Source organism: Falco biarmicus, chromosome 4, assembly GCF_023638135.1.
Source record: "Falco biarmicus isolate bFalBia1 chromosome 4, bFalBia1.pri, whole genome shotgun sequence".
NCBI classification, from domain to species: domain Eukaryota; kingdom Metazoa; phylum Chordata; class Aves; order Falconiformes; family Falconidae; genus Falco; species Falco biarmicus.
Genome location: NC_079291.1, coordinates 2963752 through 2984658, shown reverse-complemented (window position 1 = coordinate 2984658; position 20907 = coordinate 2963752). Strand labels below are relative to the sequence as shown.

The 20907-nt window shown below is 42.9% G+C and overlaps 1 long non-coding RNA gene across 2 annotated transcripts in view; it reads left to right on the top strand.

The window, feature by feature from the left end:
* Window positions 1–20551, top strand: part of LOC130148942 (uncharacterized) — a 41944-nt gene extending 21393 nt beyond the window's left edge. Inside the window, exons 3-5 of one of the 2 annotated variants that reach the window (XR_008821714.1) lie at window positions 8268–8335; window positions 15164–15901; window positions 19776–20551. This is a non-coding gene — a long non-coding RNA (uncharacterized LOC130148942). Of the gene's footprint in view, window positions 1–8267; window positions 8336–15163 lie in introns of both variants that reach the window. The other variant, XR_008821713.1, reaches the window with a different exon arrangement.
* The last annotated feature ends 356 nt before the right edge of the window (window positions 20552–20907 follow it).

Genomic DNA, 20907 nt, shown 5'->3' with positions numbered 1-20907 from the left:
TTCAAATTACCTCTGTGAAAAACACATTCATTTTTCATGGTGCAGTGTAGATGAAAAATTCTGAATCCGTTCTAAGGGGAATGCAAATATAGCTCATTAGTTCAAAAACATTTTTCATGAACGACTGCTGAGTATTTTCAGGCAGATGAGAATGTGCAGTTTCAGCCAAGAATGAGCACCGCATGTCCTACTAATTGTTTTTTAAACTTGTTCCTTCCCTCTATGGCATTCAGTAAGTCTAGAAAGTGTGAGGATTCCTGGAGAAAAAAATAATTATAGGTATCCTCACTTACAGTGTATACTGTTTTTTCCAATATACTGTGCAGTACGAGGGAAAAGAATAGGAGCATTGGCTTTCAGATGGGTAATATCATTATATTCAGGCACATGACATTTCGCTTCTTGGAGTTTTTTCAGGTTTTAGTAATGGGTAGGATTATTATTTATGGAGTGGCAGCAACGGGAGAGCATTGTCCTAAGGTTCATATCAGTGACGATGTTATGGAGCTGCTGTCAGTAGGAGCTGCAGGAGTTCATTGGGTTTTAGTTTTATAACTAGGTTGTGTAACAGTAAGAGATTTTTGCTGTTTAAAATGATTCTTAAGAAGGTGTTTTAGCCAGGATTTTCCTTTCTTCTGCAGGCCTCCTAAAAGTTTGCTTTGAGATGGCCTTAAAAAGCAGGAGATTTGATCAATGTCAGCTTCTAACCTCCCCATCAGCTTGAAAACTGGAACAATTAAAAACAATCAAAAAATGATGTCATTTAGAGTTGCCTGGTTTCAGGGTCTGGTCACTCATTGTATATCTCATATCTCTAATTGGTGGTCCTCCACATGCGATGCCCACCCACTGGCTCCTCGTCACCTGTGTGGTGGAGGATGACTCTCCACAAGGCCTTTCTGTAGCCAGACCCACCTTAACAGCTCAGGCTGGTCTTTTTACCCAGTCAGCTGGTCCCAGGAGGTGAGCTGCTCCTGGCAGGGGCTGGCAGGGGTGTTTGGGTGACTCAAGTTGGCAGCACAGCTTCTGCCAAGCCGAAACCAACAGAGCATCCTTTGGATGAGCTCCTCTTCACCTGGGCAACTCTGCAGCCCTCATTCTCAGCCTCAGACACTGCACAGTCCTCCTCTGCTTTCCAAAATTTGTGCTGCTTAACAGACTGTAGTTATTTAACTTTTATCTTGGCCCTTTATCTGTTAGCTTTGGACCATGGGATCAGCTTTTCAGGCTAGTTACAAATGAAAACCCAGGCAGTTATCAGTAAGTAGGGTTTCCTACAGCTGACCACTCCTCTTCTTTCTGCCTCTTGCCTAGCACCTATGGAGCGTTGTGCAAAAGGTCTCTTCCCCACCCAGGGATCAGCAAACCCTGGCATGCTGTGAATTGTTTTGCCCACCCGCAAACTGCAGCCACCTCTGGACTCAGCTGTGCAAATCTGCCCATGCACAGAAAAGCTTGAAATGGAAGGAGTGCGGTCTTTCACCCAGCTGAAACTGCAAAAGGATGTTAGGCAGGGAAGAGGTTATTACCGAAAGCTGAGTTGGAGTTTGACTGTGACAATTGTATTAACGTCCCTAATCCAATATTATGGGAGTCTTAATTTATGACAGTTAAGCCTGGAAACTTAAGCCAATTGATGGTAAAGATCCTGTTGCCCAAGATCATAACTCTCTTTTTTTCACCTGAAAACCAGTCCTGTGCTCCTTAAATGTTTGCTAAATGCTTGTTCATTACCGTTTGTTCAACATTGAAAACCACCAGGCACAGAATAACTAACAACACTGTCCTGTAAACTTGCTAATGTTTTGTTGACACAGTCATGCTACCATATTTTTCTTGACTCAGGATGTCAGACACTACTTTTCTAGTTAGGTCTTCCAGAATACTGTTTTTTTGGTGGCCAGCCTTAGAAAGAGTTCTTATGATAATTTCAGGTGTTAAACCTTCTTTACCAGAACAAAAATAGCCTCCAAGTCATGCACAGGAAGGTCATCTCAAGCATTTACCACTGTCAGGACTGCTGTAGCGCCATCGTGGTGGGGTGCTTCACAGCCCCTACTCATGTCAGCAATCTTTTGTCTGCATGGTCCATACAGAGCTAAAACTGCTCAGCTTACTGAAACAAGGCACCTTTCCTGGTGCATCGAAACAACAGACAGGGAAATAATTTTCTGCAGATTTCATGGCATCTGCTCATAAAGCAAAAGAGCCAGGACCTGAAATCCAGCCTCTCTCCAGGCTCCGTGACTGCAGTGCCACGGTGCAGCTGCAATTTTGCTTGCATCAAGGAAAGCTCCCATAAGCAAGTGATTCCTCATGCTTCCTGAGAATATGAAAAATTCCGTGGATAACATAAACACAGAGACTATGATTCCCTTCAGCTTCTGGAACGTTAGTGTTAGTCCTGGAGCAGGGGCAAATGTGGGCTCCACTAAGTGATTCACAGTGTTGAATGAAAGTAGGGGTTTTATACAGATTCAGAGAGACGATGGCCTCTCTGTTGAATACACACTGCAGCACTCATTAGCTCTGCCTCTAAAAATCATTGGGCAATAATTATATTCAAAAGTAATGAAGCTACCAGATTGTGCATTGGCCCCACAGAAGAGCTAACTGAAGAAAAACTCCTTCAAGACAGCTAAAGCCACACAAAAAATGCCAGTGTATCATCTAGGAGGACAGAGAAAAGTAGTTTCTTCCAGTGTGATGGAGCTTTTTGACTGAGGATATTTCACTGAACTTGAAATATGGAAGTATTTTATCATAACTGAGACTTACGCATCTGTCTTAAAAGAGTCAACAGCCAAGCTCCTGCTCACAAGATGGAGATTTCCCACTATGCTTACCTTCAGCTAGAAACACCAATGTGCTGAGAAGGTCTCAAAGGACCAAATTCATCCACAGAGCTACTTTAACAAAACTACAAATCCACCAGCAATGAATCTGCCCTATGTTTTTCAGTATGCCATTTACAAGCAATAAAGGCTGCTGTCATGCTTCCCATAAGATCCCTGATGAAAGAAAAAGATGACACATTTATACAAAAGGTAGCACCAGAACTTCAACAAGAAACTTTTGACAATTTGCTTTTGACTCCAAAGTAATGTACAAAAAGTTGTTGCTCTTCTGAGCTCATATATGTCTTGCATTTCTTTTGAGGAATAATTTCTCTTCATTCACCCTTTTAGTCTGTTTAGGCAACCAGATTAATGTTGTGTGTCTGGACTGGGTGCTTTTCTGGCTTTCATGCTGTGAAGCTAGCAGCTGGAATAATGGCAGGAATCCATCCAAATGGGGAGAGGCTTTATTTCTCACCAGTCTTCCCAACCCCTCTAGAAACCACATTTCTTCCCCTTTTCTGTGTCCTCTCTTCCCCTTTTCCTTCTCTGATTCCAATTACCCTTTAGCTAAGGAGCATCCACTGTCACCCTCTGCCATCTACAAAGAGCAGTCAGCTGTTTTCATCTGATAAAAATTTACAGTAGACAGGCAAACGAGGAGCAATCCAATGAGGCTTTCTTGGGGGAGATTAATCTACGTGTGCTTCTTCTGTAGGAGCTGTAGCCCACCTTTCCTGTGGAAGATACTAAAGCCTCCAGAATTGGTAAAGAGTCGGCTTGAGGGTTCTCCAGCCATCCTCCTTGGTCACCACTGGCAGGAGGCATAGCTAGGAAATGGGCAATGTGGTCTGGATGCTAGGGGTTACTGTGTGCTCCCAGCTGCCTTGGGAAACCCTCCAGGCCACCCAGGGCCACACAAAAATTAAAAACATCTTGAGCTTCTGCCTGTGGTGAAAAATCTCTGAAGACTTCCAGCTATAACTCTGGTGTTGCTGGTTCTAGCTTGTTTCTGAACTTAGGTGACCAGGGACCCTTTTCTGCTGAAGTTAAGCTGGCTGTAAATGTCAAACTGGGACGGTGCTGGCTTCATGGCTGGCTAATGGAAAGGGGTGTCTCTGATCCTGGTGGATGGCTTAGAGGTCCTCCTGGGTCTGTCTGCAGTTCCTGCCCTTTCACACCCCTGACAATTTGACTTGCACTAATTACTGAGTGGCTCCAGTACCAGCCTGCAAGTTTTCTTCCACAAGGTGCTAGTCTTTGGGTAGCAGGAGTGCCGGAAATGAAAGCTAACAGACAGATTTGAAAATAAGTTCTCTCCCTCTCTCTTTTCTCTTTGTCTTTCTGTCCTTTAGTGCAGTATCAGTTTGCAGGAGATTAATTTTATGTAAAGTTTTACATTTCAGATTGTGATCAGCATTGTTTTTCTCTTGGTTGGCTCTGAGAAAACATATATTCAAGTTTGAGAATTCATCATGTCTGATTAATGATGTGTATATAGAGCTTCCTGTATCATCTTCCTTCTTTTGGTCTTTTTTATTCAGTTGTTTGCTGTACTCCAACCCTGCGGATAGATGGTTCTGCAGTGATGAATGTAAAGTTTGCATAAGCCATGTAACAGCAGGACAGCCTATTATCACTGTACATTTTCCATGGCTGTGCAAACCTCTGTAGGCTATTTTATTGCTAATAGATCCACAGAGAAACAGTAGTGATTTTATGACTCTTTTTAAAATGGAAATTCATGTTTGAGAAATACAACTGGGAGGAAACAGATGTAAACCACTTAAGCATTTGCAGAAAATTGAGATGCACACTCTTATTTACAGACCCACATCGCCTCCGTCGTTTTATTTTCAAAATTAAAATAAGCAATCTGTTTGCCATGGGAAATGAGGAACTGTAAACTTGTTTTTCCTTTACAAGGCAATGGCCAGTGTCACTGTCTCTGTGCTTAATGGCATTGGAGAAAAGGGATGACAATTCTGCCACACACCCCCACACCCCCCGCCCTAGATTTTATTGTCTATAACACATTCCCTTTGTAATCTGTGTAAGAGGTATGCAAGTGGGAAAGATTTTTGCATAACCATGTGTCTGAATTCACATTATGTTATAAAAGCTAAAATGATTGCCCAGCCTATTATAAGGTTTTACCAAAGTATCTAAAGCTACTGGAGAATCGATTCTAAAACTTTAATAGCAAACAATTGCAAAGCATTTACACTCATGTCAGAGTGCTAGTGTGCCCATTGCCTGCATCAGCAGAAAATATTTCTTCCTTCTTGCATGCTGTTTTAGATTGCTGATTTTGATGGCCAAACATCACATTGGAAAATTGTTCTAAAATACTCCTATAAGTTCTGTTGAAAATATGAACTCATGAAATCAACTGTCAAAAAAAAGACAGAATTTAACATTTATTAGTTATAATAATAGTTTGTGCTGATGTGATGTACATCCCTGCATCCATAGAGACTGGAACTGTACAACCTCTCATTCCTCTTTTAAGAATGGGGCGTTATATATACTTTACAAATAGCTGACCAGGGACACAGCACTTTATGGAGGCTTGGATCTATGTCATGGGATGGCTGAAAACTGAAGGTTGGAAGAGCACCCAGTCAGTCCTCTATTACTCGGTAGTCACCACCATACACATAGTTTTTCAGCCATGTATTTCTGAATTATTGCTTGTTTTCCCAGAAAGTTAGGGGGCTGCAGTGTTAAATTACTTTAAAAGGACTCACAATACGCTATCACATCTGAAGAAGGCCACTGAGTAGTGTAAAAAGCTCTACTTCCAGCAACCTTTGATGTGGGGAATGTGAAAAAAATATAAATAATTTAAGCATCAACTGGTAAATGAAGATAGAAAACCCCCTCAGGTGCTGGCGTGCTGAATGTTGTATGAGAACTGTGTCTCACAGGAAACAATCTTAGCGATGTCCTGTGACAGCCAGGTGTATACCTGCAATAATGCTTCCCTACAGCAAAAGCACCATGCCCTGAGAGGCAGGAACCCCAGATGTCTCCTGGTCACAACTCCCTGATGAAAGCTGGCCTCAAAGCTCAGGTGAAGCCACGCCCTTCTTCTCTGCAGCCACTCTGGTAGTCATCTGGACACCGTGTTCTTGAGAAGACCTCAAAATTGTGATGAAGCAGCTGGGAAGAAGGTGGAGGGTGTCACTGAGATGCCCCACTTGGGCATTCTTCTGTGCCGTAAGAAGAAAAGGAAAGGAGAGCTGCTTTTATTAAAGGCAAAGCCACCGGTGTGCCTGCATCATGTCAGCACAGCTTGCAAGCAGGAGAGGAGCAGGAGCAGCCAGGGAGAGCAGAACTGGCAACATAAAGTGCCCAGGGAGCAAGGATGCAAGCTCTCAGAGAGCAGACTGAGGAGAAAGAAAAATCAGGTGTCAGGAAAGAATGGCCTGGGGAAGTGGGGAAGCAAAACAGCTGGGATGGGAGAGCTCCCATAAAGAGCAAAGCCAGACACTAATTCCACTTTTGGGAGGAAAGACTAAGACACATATTGCATTAAAGAGAGCTAACAACACAGACTGCCTTCCCTAATGTTATTCTTCCGTGCAAGCAGTTTCCATAGTGATGTTGCTTGATTGCAAGCAAGAGAGGAGATGGCCACAAGGCAATCTCTGCTAGGATGCTGTTCACACCATGAAAAAGCATGAGACCTCAAATCAGTTCAAGAAAAAAACCACCCCGCACTGCAGTTGCTCAGTCCCCAAAGTGTGGCTGGGCAGGGCAGGGTCAAGCAGTCTTGTCCTACCCTTGGGCAAGTGAGGAGACTTTCCCTTTCCAGGCTGGAAAGCCTGCAGGGAGCAAAATTTCTTGCTGACCCCACTACATCTGCCACCAATGTGCCCACTGCATCCCAGCCCTTGGGGCGACTATTCAGAAAATGTGCTTCAGCCCTCCAGTCCATCACGAACACATTCAGGAGTGACACTGGTAAGCTGGAAGAGCCGACAAAATTTCACACAAAAAACAAAGCGAAAGAATTCTTTCTTATACTTTCCTATACTTCACTCAACGCTGATTTGTACATTAAAGAGCTTTATTGACCCCTGGCAGTTAAACGGAAAGCTTTCTTGTTGTAGCACTGAAAGAAGGGACAGATTTTCCAACAGCTGTCTAATATCTCTGTCAACACGGAAATGAAATAGATTTAAGGACCTTAGAAAAGCATTTGAACATTTAGTGCCCAGTAATAATGAATTCCAATGTCCCCTTGCACAAACGGGAATTACTCTCAGTCTGTTGTACCACCTTTCTAAAAAACATCTGGCACAATTCTATTTTTGGAAAAAAAATATCATCTAAAAGCAAGCTACTAGCTGGCCATCTCTTTATTAACCCAGCTATGGAAGCACAGTGTTTGAAAAATGCTTGTGTGAACCTATGTGTCATGTTCAGGCCCACGGGGAAAGAAAAGGGTAACGATAAATAGCTAAATAACAGAATAAATGAGAGTCGATTTCACTGGGATTTGTGAGGCACACCGGAACCCTTCAGATTCATGTACAGCAGCGCTCAGATCAATGGACAAAGTAAAAAACATCACAGTGTTCCCATCCTCCAGCTGCACACAGCAATCCTTGTTCTTAGATCAAGGCACTGTGATAAAGAAAGATCAAGCAAATATAGCCCGAGGATCTGTGAACAGATGTCTGCTCCTTTCCTTGGTCCAGCCCAGCCTGATACAGTTCATATCTTAAAACCAACAACAAGATTAAGCAATTATTCCCTATACGCTTGTTATTGTCATCCAATAAAGCAACATCTAAAATAATAGCTTTTCTCCTGCCACCCAAGGTAGAGTACTGCAGAAAAATGTGTTGGAACTGATTAGGTTAGAGAGATAGGTCTGCATAAATAATTGCTGAAAGTCAACTAAGTCAAAATAATAATAGCAGAGAAAATTAACTTTCAGATAGAAAAGCTACCTGCCTACGCTCTCGTTTTGTATACTGAAGACTAATTCGGCAAATGAAGAATACAGATCTTGGGACAAAGTAGGTAACCCATGGATTCATGGTGATAGCTGTCACAAAAAGCAGGTCTACTCTGAGATCAATTTGCCTCAAGAAGATTTAAATTCATTATTATTTTTATTTTTATTATCATTATTATCATGGAACCTTGTTAGGATTTATACAACTTGGTTGTTTTGCCCTGTATGTCAAAGCCTAGACTTTTAGGTACAGATAACTAGGTTAGAATACTTGAAGCAATTCAAGATTTCCTTCCATACAGTTGAAAGATGTATTTATCTTCCTGAATTTCTTTTTTTTTTTTTTGGCTCCTATCTATCATCAGTTACTTTCTTCAAAACTAGCACACTGTCCAGAGTAGATTTCTTCTTCAATTAATATTGCCGTAGTCATTAAAAATAATCACTTTTCTGTGCAGGCAACAACAGCTTGAATGTGGAAGCCTTGATGACAATCCTGCTGCTCACAGGAGAGGAAATGTCTTGGGTCAGTATCTCATCTCTTCAAAATCTCTCTTCTTGGTCTTGAAATAATAGATATAGCCCCATTTGTCTTGTCAGTACCATTCCCTCTTCACAAGAAGGAGCCAGTTCAGAGTAATCTTTACCACCATGTTTTATGCAGGAGTCTACATCTAATAGCAAATACTCCTCTCGGGCCAAGTTGATGAGAGCGGTGTCATGTCTGCTAAGCACTTCTGCTGTCTGCCTAGCTCATTTGGCATGGCCTATTGGTCTCCTTTTCTATTTTTACTTCCATTTTTTTATTACTATCCCAGAAATGGATATGTTTCAAGTAATCTGACAGGTTATCTCTCCTCCTTTACTATTTTATTAGTTTCAGTGAAATGAATTTTGTATGGCTTCTTTTGCTCATCATCATAAACACCAAAGAAGTACATTTTTCCCGGCAAGTGAAGTCTGACAACTCTGTATTCAGGACCGAATGTCAGTTAAATAACATTGTGCTGATCCACTGTGAAAACAAGCAAAGCATGCCAAACCTCCCCCAAAATCTGACATCTCACAGTTACAAAGTGGTTTTCCTACCAACCATTAGGTTGTGGCTGAAGGCACTTTTAAGGCTAGTGAAAGTCTTATACTTCCAGACGAGCCTCTATTTACAAGTAATAAAAGAATTTCTGTATTTTCATTCGCATGCAGAACCTAAGTTGGACAGTGTGCATATGATGAACATGCAGGACTTGTGAGACTTATCAGTACTGAACTTGTAAAGTTGTCATTTGGAAGACTGTTTCTGCATTATCTTTATACTGAGCCTGAAGTTACAGAGCATGTGGCTGAAGGCAAACTTTTAGGGATTCTGCAAATGACCTAACCATAGCTCACAGGCATGAAAATGGAGAATTAGTCCCAGAACCCTTCTTATCACGTATGAAACTCGGAAAGATACAGCTGACATGGAAAATGTGAATAATCAGGAATATTTTTTGCATGTGGTTCCCCATTGTTGTCCCTATCCCATCCTGACTGCCCAGGGTGGCTCTTGGGTTTGGTGAAATCTATGATCTTTGTCCCTCAGTGATGATGGAAACTGTTGCCCAATGCAACAAAGGGATAAAGTTGACTTGAGGTAGATCTTGAGGTTAATGAAGTCCTTTACCTGCTGTCATACACCCCATTGCAGACTCTCCCTAGTTTATTGCAATCCTCATGTTTTTCTTAGTCTTGTAGTCTTCTTTAGTTTGTAGATTTCTCCACACAAAGATTTAAGTCCTTATAGTTTCAAGGAAAGGTGTGAAAATGTCAAAAAGGCAATAAAAAATCAAAAGGCAGATAAAAGAACTGTGACTACATATGGATGCTGTAAATCTTGGGAGTATTAGTGAATCTCACTATTATTAACACTGCATAAAAGGAAATTCTTGACTTTAGAAATCTTAATCATCAGTTTTGGAATGCCTGGCGTTGGCAGGACTGTGTGCTGTCTTACAGAGATTCAAAAAGCACTGCATACCACAAGCCTTCCTGTATCCTGGAGGTATAAAATATGCAAGAGCATCCTGTTTCTATTAGATGCCCAATATTCATATATGAAATCACGTTTTGGCCACAAAAGAGAAATTAATAACCCATCACTCACCATTTTCTATGGTAATTAAGGATTTGCACTAAACTGAGCATTGCAAATTTTCCATGTGCCAATTTGCTGCTGCTTTTTAGTGTACTAGCTGAGGAGTCCAGAAATCAAAGAGATGTAGCAACTTCAAACACGGATACCTAGAGCTGTGCTGTTCTGAATGAAAATGGACACAGAAATGGATGTTAACATTTTTCTCTATAGGTTCCTTCACATGGACATGTTTGATGCTTTCCTCTACTGGGGCTGAAGCTGGAATTAAGTAATGAATAAACATGTCTCGCTGAAACAACTTTGACATTTCAACTAAGTTTACACATTAATTAAGATAAGGTTGTCCTAGTCCCCCCAAAAAGGAGCAGAAATTTGACAGAACCCGGTGGCTGAAGTATAATATAAAAAAGCTGTATGAACACTTTGTTAAATGCACAGATTTAACCCTGCTGTTTTGCTCCTAATCATTATTAATTGCCTCCAGTGGTGGACATTAATTTCCCTATTGCAGCAACATGCATCTTGAGTTTGGGCATATCCTAATATATCAAGTGGGACAGGTGATATAATTCAGCTGGTCACAGCTGGAAAGAAGACAGCCACCCACATGCAAGCAGTCTGTCAGCCTTAGTTACGCTGCAGACACCACCACAGCCTCCGTAACAACATTGTACATTTATCTCTGGGGATAACTTTACAAGAAGTACAGCCGATCAGTTCATCCCATTTAATCTGCTGTTGTCTTAGGAGGAATAAGAATACTTTAGCCTGGGCTTTTTAGCTCCGAATTTCGTGGGGGGAAGAACTTGCACACATGGCTGGGCTGTTCCACAGAAGAGCCTGATCCTCTCCTGGTCATCAGAAAGGGGAGGGAGTGGGGATGGTTTCCCCAAACAGGGCATGCCCCAGTAGCCAAAAGTCCAGTGCTGCCATCTGGACCATGAGAGATTTGCATTTACACCCCCAAAGTACCTGATTCAGACTGGAACCTGCTTCCCAAGCATTTGATTTGTAGGTTCGTGTACTGATCACCGAGTGGGAGAAGCTCTCCCAGTAAGCTAACTGTCTCCTTCATGTGGACAAGGGCAGAAGAAGTGGACATGGCTCCACCGTGGAAGGGACTGGTGGGGAGACTCCTCCATCTGAAGGCAAAAGATGCAGCTGCGGCTGCCTGCGGGCGCCTGGTGGGAGGAGAATGTGTCCTGCTCTCTGCTTTGAGGCAGAAGTTTCCACTCCAGACTCAGGAGGCACATACATTTCCACAAGAAGTTTCTGGGTTTGACAATGGCACATATCCAGGTGAAGAATGTTTCCTTGGAAAAAAGCGCCTTGCCCAAGTGTCCTGATTATATAGTTAATTAAACATGCAAATTACTGCTAGCTCAGAGTTCCTTTCCCAGCATGCCCCATAACTCCATCTCAGCAGCCGTTATGTTGCATGCACTGAATTTAAGCTAGAAGATAAAGGAAGTTTGCAGAAATAAAAAACTGCATAAAAGGATTTTGGGATTTGGCCCAGAGAAAAGATGAGAGTTTAAACTAAGCAGGACCAGGGTACACAGTTGCCTTTCTTAACTGTAATTTTCCGGCATTGCAGTTACCTTCATTTGTAGCAACCAGCAAAGGATTAACCGTGAAGCTGTTTAGCACTTTGTTTAATAAGTATGCACGAATCTGACTGCCTGTCCTAACCATTGTCCAAATGTGCAAAAATCATTTGTCCAGAAAAAGGGAAGAAATTAAGGATGGTGAAAATTTCTGGAACAGGATCTTCCATTTCCGTATTTTCAGTGAATTGTGAAAGCTCCTTTCCAGATGGAAATTTCTTTTTACTATAAAATGACGGATGTATTTTTGGAACCCGAGTCTCATGCTCCATTTGATGAGGCTTTAAGGCAGCTATTCAGGCCAGCTTAGTGATTCCCGGTAATACCTTCGCTCTTGAGTTCCCCACTATAAAAGTGAACTGCAAGAGTTTAAAAAAGCAACTTTGTTATTTAACAGAACAAGTCCTGTTGTAATAGCCTGACATGAACTTGATGGGTCTTCTTTCTGGTTCTTAGTTCTTGTGCTTTTCAAATTATCCTAATCGTATAGGTGTTATCCTGTGAATTCTAGCTGCATTTCACAGATATGCCTTATCATTCAAGGATGGCACCACAGAACTGTAGTCGTTTAATGAATCAGAACACTGAGGTGAAAGTAGCCCTTAGCATCTTAGCATGTAATAACACTTTACACCAAGCCTAAAAGCATTATGTAGTGTGTTTTTAAATGCTCAATGATTAAGCTTGATGCATTTAACCTAGCTGAAAATCGCAAGTATTAGAAATAGAGGAAAAATACTTTTACATGGCTTTGAAAGGGTTTAATTCTTCACTGTGTCTGTGAATTATTCCATACCAGGTCTTCCAAACGATATCTTGATAATTAGATCTCCGTTTCTTTAAAGGTGACATTCTGTCCTGACAGCATCTAAATTACATTGTTTTCTTTTCCTGTTGGGACAACACGTTGTCAAAGTAAATCCCAGTGCAGTTCGCTCTGCCTCCCGATGTCGATGCCCACCTTTTCCCAGAGAAGAGCCCAGGCTGTGCCTTGGCAGCATGCTGGTGCTGATCAGCTACCACAGGCATCTGGGGCAGTGTTGACCTGTGTCTCGGTCCCCAGTTCGGCTGGAAGGAGCCAGCATACCTCCGGCAGCGGATGGGTCTGGCTCCTCAGCTACTTGATCCCTCTCAGCCTTCCCTGGAAAACTCTGTCTGCTTAAGCCGTAGACAGCTTCATATTTCATCTGGACTGGCACCTAGTTTGGAGGTCTGGAACACAGTGTTTATGCTCATCTCATCTTTTTATTACCACTTCTAAAGCATGCTGGTTTACTACCCAGGAACCAAGTGAAGGCTTTAGTAGGGGAGAGATTTGCTACAAAATTCGGCCACGGAGGAAAACAATTCTGGATATGCTGCAGTTGCTGTCATGAACTTAATGAGATGGCTTTTTGTTATCTAGGCAGCAGGAGTGTTTGGGTTAAGCTGCCAGTGCCACTCCGTCACACATCTCTCTGCCAATCTGGGAGTCAGGTGGTCATGATCAAAAAGGGTCAATTAAACTGTTGGGCTGCCTGGTTTGGATGGCTTGACTGAACAGCCTTGCTTTAGCTAGAACTGTTATTTTTGAGTTCTCACAGGAAGATTCCAGTGTTATGATCACTGTTAGTAGCATCACTTTAAAGGAACAAAGGCTTTGTACCAGAAAGGCAACAGTAAGGAAAAAACCTTGCACAGCGGTACGTGGGCTGAGTTCCTTACAGCAGTGTACACTTCCCTCTTAATTAAAATAGTTAAACTGTGGAACTAGACATTGATGCAATATGTTGTCCCCATTCTGGAAATACATTCACTAAGAGTTAATAAATAATCTATGAATTCTAATCTTTTAAAGTCATTTCAGAGGGATGAAGTCATCTGCTATAATTGTAAATGCAGTACCTCTGCCTTCACTGCATTCAAATGTAAAGGTGAGAAAGTGATTAGAGGTGCTGGGTTGCTAGAGATAGATGCTCCAATTTAAATGCCACACCATTTGTTTTTAGCAAATTGAGTCACTAGAACAATATTTCTTTCTATTGTAAAGCTTTAGCCCAGGATTTCCACCTGTTTATCCCAGATTTAGCTGGGCAAAGGGATGAATTTTCTTCTTACTAAATCTGCAAGGATTGCCTCAATCAATACAGGCTGCCTAGATAGACCAGATTTCCCAACTACACAGCACTAGTTACCTGGTGCCAGACGTACAAGTGTGTCACATTCTCATTTTAACATCTGAGGCAAGTCTTGCTGCAGGAGCACAGCTGAAGCTGCTTTTGATAAATGTAGGGACATGGTTCTCCTTTTCTTTGCTTTTAACAGGAGTTGAGCAGACTTGCCTGGAAAACTAAGATTTCCATGACCAATTTCAGACCAATTTCAGATCCTAAACTGAAAGTACATGGCAGGCTGTGAATCTCTCCAAGTAGTGGGGTGACTAGTCATTGCTGAATTTGGTTTCTCATCGCCAGTGTGCTATCAGACTCAGGGTGGATCATTTAAAACTGGCTTGTGGGTGACTATTTTGCCCAGCAGCCACAATCAGGACGGCAGGATAGACGCTTTTATCTCTGATACCCATGATTCCGCAAGCAAGTTTCATTCTCTTGTTGACAGTCAAATTAGCTGACACAATGCTGTCAGGCAGTGCAGGCAAGGATAAGCCATATCATGCTTCAGATTCACCCAACTCCCATCAGCTGCTTACTTGTGACAAAATGTCATGATTTGGAGCGTGACTTTTCCTCATCTGTAGTGAATAGTGAGTTTTAATTGAAATTGCACCATCAAAGGGCTGCAGTCAAGCATTGCTGTGCTTCTTGGTGATCACAAGCCCAATGGGAATGATTTTAATGAAGCAGAGAGCCCAAGAACTCACTGGCTAAAGTCCCACCTAAAGGAAAACTCAAGAACACTTGGAAGTGTAGAAATACTCAGGGCAAAGATCAAACTTACTTTTGTTTTCGCATGTCCTGGAGTGTAACAGAAATGTTACTCGCTAGAGATCCAGCCTTGGGTAAACCTAGTGCTGTGGAAATGAAAGACAGCCTGTACCGCTTTCCTAGGTCATTCAATACCCCAGCGTTTTACCTGAATGTGAATGGCAGCATTGTCCAGTGTATACATTACATAAAGACAGTCAAAAATGGTATATCAATGATAGCATCTTTAATAGCCATAAAAATAAAGTGAGGAAGACAGGGAGTGATAAATAAAGAACAGCCCGTATTGATCCATCTGCATCTGGTTTGTTAGATTTCTTATACAGTTCATGGGAACAAAAATCTGTCAGTTCATCCTCCTTCAAAATAAACTGCTTTCCATTAGCAGGCAGCAGATGATCTCATGGGTTTTAAAGAAACACGCAAGAGGGATCCGCAAAAAAGGATATGATGAAGATTATTAATATAGCAATAAATTTCATCAGCCTTGCCTCTTGAAAGTAGGACAACTGCACTCGGCAATAAAAATATTAATAGCAGTCTGAAGCTCTTCTGTAGCTCTGTAACCTCCCTATGTCACTCACTGTTTTAAAAGTAGCTTTAAAAGTGGTGCTGAAGCCCATCTGCTAGGAAAATGCAATGCCTTAAGTGTGCATTAATCCCGGTTCCCACGTGTGGCACCTTCACAGTGGTCCTGCTGCGTCTGAGGACTGCCACGTTCACCTGGCAGAAGACGAAGAGAAGCTCTGGAGTCCCTCTGCAGTCACCTCCTGGAGAAGCCTGATTGCAGCTAAGCCAGCCAGCCTGGCATGCGCACAACTCGCTGTGTCTCTTCACATCTGGTGAACGATCTATAGGACACTGATACTCGTATAGCAGCCTTGGGGCTGCGCCATAACCAGCAGGATGGGAGAAGGGCCTGGGAGTGAAGGAGACACGAAAGCTTTACGGTATTTATACAAATTGTCTGGCACAGATTGTGCCAGAGCTACTGCTCCCCCCCCAGGGTGTCATTTCACCCCAGGGCGGCACACTCCTTCACCAGCCCACCCGTCCTCTGCCTCGGCTGCCAGGGGCTTCCTTGTCTTCAGTGGATGCTCTCTTTAGGCATTGCTCGGTTGGGGTGTGCTGACACATCCCATGAGACCAGTGCCCCTTCCTACATCCAGTGTTGCCCAGGAAGAACAAATAAAACTACTTCTTGCCCTATGATTTTTTCACTGTGTTCCTTTTTCCAGAAAGAAAGCCTTCCTCTCTTTCCTACAAGGATCAGATGTCTCAAAAATTCAGTGCTCCAAGAACTGGAGTCAATCTTTTGCACTTTGTTGCATGACTGCATTAGAGATGAAAAGGCCATAAGCACAGAAACAGGACCGAGCCGCTATGGAGCTGGTGACGGGACATCCCTCTACGACTGCAAAGGCCAAGTAAGTGAATAAAGCTGAGGCTGAGCTTACAGCCTACAGTACACGCTGCTTTTGGCATGGTGTTATTACCAATCTGTTCAGAGGCAAGTACATAGGGGACTTTGGAATATGTGCATACATGTGCTTGGTGGGCTCCATGTGCTCTCCAATATGTAAAATGTTTTTCCCTTTGAGAGCCCAGGTGCTCAAGGCTAGATTCACGGAGCGTGTGGGAGGTCTTTCGCAGGGCTGCTCTTTCCCTCCATGGAGAAGATGCCTGAGTGTTGAGTGCACACTGTTTACCTTCCAACCATGACACATGCTTACATATTTTGCAGGGGAACAGCAACATTTCTAAGAAAGACAGCACTGAGCAAACAGCTCAGAAATATTCCCTATTTTCAGTTAACTCAAACTGTTGAACATTTTCATTTCTGCTGGGTTTTGAGCATGATGCGGTTCTGATACGTCACATTGCATTAGGACTTCACAGAGGGTATTTGCCCATCTCAGTTTCTGGCTTCCTGCAATATGAGCAAACTGACTTATTTTCTTATCAGAGTCTCATTTCCCACCCACGACTCACAAGAGGAATAAAGCCCTGCTATGGACAGCAAGATGCAAAGAGCTTCTAGAAAGCCGCTGCTGCTGCAGTTCACCAGCTCCTTAAATTCCAGCTACTTCACTTTGTTTTCCTGAAGAAGTGTTATTGAAGCCACTGCTGATTTAAACTCTTTCCCAAGTGAGTGTGAGATGAGCAGTGGAGGGAGCAGCAGCCAAAAATATCTGTATGCCACTAAGAGGCTTTTGTTGACCACGTTTTACCTTGAAGCTGCCGATGCAAGGACCACCGTCAGGGTGCAAGTCACACCATTTCATTTGGAAGGCATTGTTTCATATCTACAATTCTCATGTGCTGAAACACATCATCTAAGCAAGGTCACCTTCTAAGAAAGGTGTGATGGCATCCAAACTGCCTGTTGTCCCAGACCCATGCTGATTTCTAAAGCATGCCATGGGACTGGCTGAGGGGGAGTTCCTTGTCCCAGGGCAGGAGCACGCTGGCAACCTCAAGGAGCAGACAGCTGCCTTCCAGCACCTGGGAATGCATCAGGCTATGGAGAGACACATTGTCTGGTACAGGTCCCATTGCTCCATGCCTCCTCAGCTCCCCCGTGTATTTTAGATGCTACTGTACAGTGTATTTCAGTATAGCTCCCAGCACAGCTTCAAGAAGGGAGGCAGAGGAGTGTCGAGCAATATTGTTATGAACAAGCCTTTAGCCCAGTATCACTGTTTGACAGATTTGAGTTCTTTATCCTGCTTGTTTATCACATATGCACACACACGCACACGTACATACACACACTTAAATAACCTCTGTAGTGCAAAGCTCTGCTACTCCCTTTGTCCTTGTATCCTTTCCTCTAATGTTTATGACCCATTTTCAAAGGCATGTGCTGCTATCTGATGATCTGTATCTTTTCAAGTCTGCATGCAGACACGCAATCTCACTGTCTGGGTAATGCTTCCAATGGACAGCCTTCCAACAGAGTCACTTTCCTCTTCCCTCCTTTGCCCCCTTCCCACGGATAAAAATGACTGATGAAACCCATTACTTATCTATCAGATAATAGATCTACTTTGACACAGATTCCTTCTAAAACTCTCTTTTAGCAAGATTTGTTCTGGATGTCGAGGAGGCATTCGGCTAAAACATTGCTTTTGTTGGGGGGTTAATCTAGCATTTAAATTCTTTTTCTCTGTTGACTTCTTTTGTGGAAAATTGGTCCCCTATGTACAGCAGAATTTAGCTGATCCATACTTTTGTGATAAAGTAAAAAGGCAGTGTTACAGTAAAAAAAATCTCCCCGTAATGGTAATGCTGACAGTATCGTGTTTTGTAGTCATGATTAAGATGCATGCAGCAAAATCCTGACACACAGACCAGGAAAAGATGCTGCCATGAAAAGGGATTTAGTTACTTTCTGTTAGTTCTAGAGCATTGCTGGTGATTAGGGAGAGAAGGAGCTCTGCTTTGTAGTTTTGGCCACACTTCAAAACATTGTGCCCTACTACACCAATTACAAAATGGTTTAAGCCCTGAAAAAATTTAAATCAACTGCAAGGGGTTCAATTCATTTCTGTGTTCGGGGCCACGCTTCTGACCTGCAGCAGCAGTGCCTGGGACCCTTTTGCATGTTGTGTTTTCCAGCTGCCTCAAACCCTTGCAAGTCTATCCAAACACAGAGAAACTCAGATTTGCTGGTTGTTTCCCAATGCATTTTTGACAAATGGAAAGATGCTCCCAGGTGACATTCCAGGACTCCAAACCCAGGCCAATATTTCTAACACAAGGAACTTCCAAACCCTGCAAGCCACAACATCTGGAGTTACAGCAGTCATTGCAGGGCCTGCTTATCAGACAAACAGCTTCATGCAGCCTGGTACATGAATAACTCCCATCCGCTGCATCCACCGAGGGGGCAGTGGGGGTCATACCCCAACATTGCCCCCCCTTACCCTTACCTCACACCTCCAAAGTGCTCCTGCTGCTTTCAGTGCATTGGTGTCTGTATGGGGAGAGCCTGACTGGGTGAGGGATGCACACGTGCTGCTTCCAGCAGGGATGTGTTCCTGCAGTTCTGTGGGGTGCCTGCTTCCTCCAGAGCCTTGCAGGGACATTTACTCCTTTTTCCTGCAGACTGATGTGCCTTCTCCCTGGGGGCTGCAAGGCGTAGCGAGGATGAGAATGGCAGTGGCTGTTTGGTATACATGCTTGTGGGGGATGTATAGGTGACTACAGTTTCCAATTTGGCAGGGCTCCCAGAAATAGCTCTTGCAGAAATATATATTCCTGAAATGACCTAAAAATAACCCAGTAGCAACCTGAAGTGTACATAAAATTCGAAGATAAAGATGCAGAAGGTATAAACCGCGCTGCTCTGCCTGCATCTGTGTCCCAGGGAGCGCCTTTATGGTGGTGTTACCCCAGCCCCAGGCTTTATGTTGTGCCTCACCCCACAACCACGACACTCCGCTCTTGGTTTGAAGAACTTAGCTTGAAAGCAGCAGAACGATTGCTGTTGCCTGGGCTGGTCGAGGGGCACCCATGCCTTTGGAGGACATTTTACTTGTCTGTATGAAATGAAATCCTCAAAAGATATAAGGTCTCCTGGGAACAGGGAGGCTGAACCGAGAGATGTAGCATGGTGAGCCCCAAACCAGCAGGACCTCTTCCAACATGTGTTGGCAGCACCGTGGAGCAGGAACCTGGGGTCCCCGCTTCCCATCCAAGGACCACTGCTCTTCACAAGTGTTATAAAGCACTCAAAGTGAAAAAAAAATAAAAATCCAACCAAACCCGCAGCTTCTTGCATATGCCATTAGTTTTAATATTACCTGCTATACAGAAATAGAGTTAAATTATCTTCAGCAGGTTTATCTCCATTTTTAACAGCAGTGTCTGAGAGTCAGCAGAGTCCTTCACAAATCCCATATCCAAAATTAATATATGAATATATTGAGAAATTAGCATGAAATGGACAATATGGCAAACTTATTTCACATATCCAGACAAAGACAAATGAAAATCAAGAATGTCTGCAGCATCCTGAAAGAAAAAGCATCTTATTGAATAAATTACACTTGAAAAGGCAGCAGCGTTTTTTTAATGTCCAAAGATTGATTCTCAGGACCAAACCTGCTTCTGTCTGCCCCATCCTGAGAGCTCTTCACAGCAGAGCTGAGTAAATAATTTGCAGTAGATAATTTACCTGCACAAAAGCTGCTTTTTTCACCTATGGAATGTCAGTGCCTTGATTGTGACTTTCTTTAATTTATTTGCAATTCAAATTTACTTGTCCAATTTATTATCTTTCTTCTTTCCTAACAGGTCAGATAGACTGTGAAGGGTCTGCTACAAGTATTTCAACCCGCCTGTTCAAAAGAGGGCTGAGTTCATCATGAGTAGTATCACAAAGGGTTGGGTTTTTTCCATCTGCAGGAACGCAGATTTTGTGATCAGGGGAAGAGCTTTGGGTTAATAATATAAATTTTAGCTTGCTGGAGAGGTTTTCCTCAAAGCTTCAGCCCTGGAAAAGCAGTTGTACCACCATTTCTCTATGTGAAGAGCTGAAATGAAATCTTCTTTTCGTTACATTCACTTGAAATAATGGCACCTGCATCCCCAGGCCAGGTTGCCAGTGGCACAGTAAAAACCTCGTTCGCTTGCCTGTTTGCCCAGGCTGTAGAAAAAATTCCTGAGGAACTGGGACCCCTCTTGTGTTAAGCAGTGTCCCTTTTAAATGTGCTAATTGCAAAGCACAGAATGAAGAGAAATGGTCACAGCAGTGGTGGATGGAGAATTTTTGTCCCTCATTAGGCAAGTTTAAGCTCGAGGCTCTGGTAGAGCTTTGTCATCTCAGCCCAGCACTTCTGCTATATGGCAGTATTCGAGCGTGCAAGCTTCAAATGGGCTTTCCATGGGTGTTCATGTGAGCCAGGCTCCATCGTTTTAACGTCTGCAGAAGGCAAACAGAAAAGAGCTGGGAAAGCTGGGCAAAGGGAATCCATTTTCAAACCACCAGCAACACTAGTCTTAATGGAACTTAATGGATTCCCTGTTTCGGCCCCAGTATGGCAGAGATGATTAAAAAAAAAACCCAAACCCAGAAAAAAGTCAGCATCAGCTAGCCAGGTTTTAATGGGACACCAGCTGTTAATGGGTGTTTACTACTGTTCATGCTGCTCCTTCTTCCTTCAACTTACATAGTCAGGTATAACCAGTGAATATGTTCCTGTTAATGTGAGTAGAGGACGGGTTTTTAGAGCAAGACTTCTCAGTTAAAAAGGGCTTTAAATAGACAGCTACACAACCTTTTTGAGAAATTACTGCCTCACATAGCGTTTCTGGAATTTTTTGACTGTAATACCCAGTAAAAATTAGGCAAAACTTGGGAAGCTTGGTTACTGTTTTCATTTATCTTGTTTGCTAGTGTGGGTGTATGAGGGGTGAGGTGTATGTG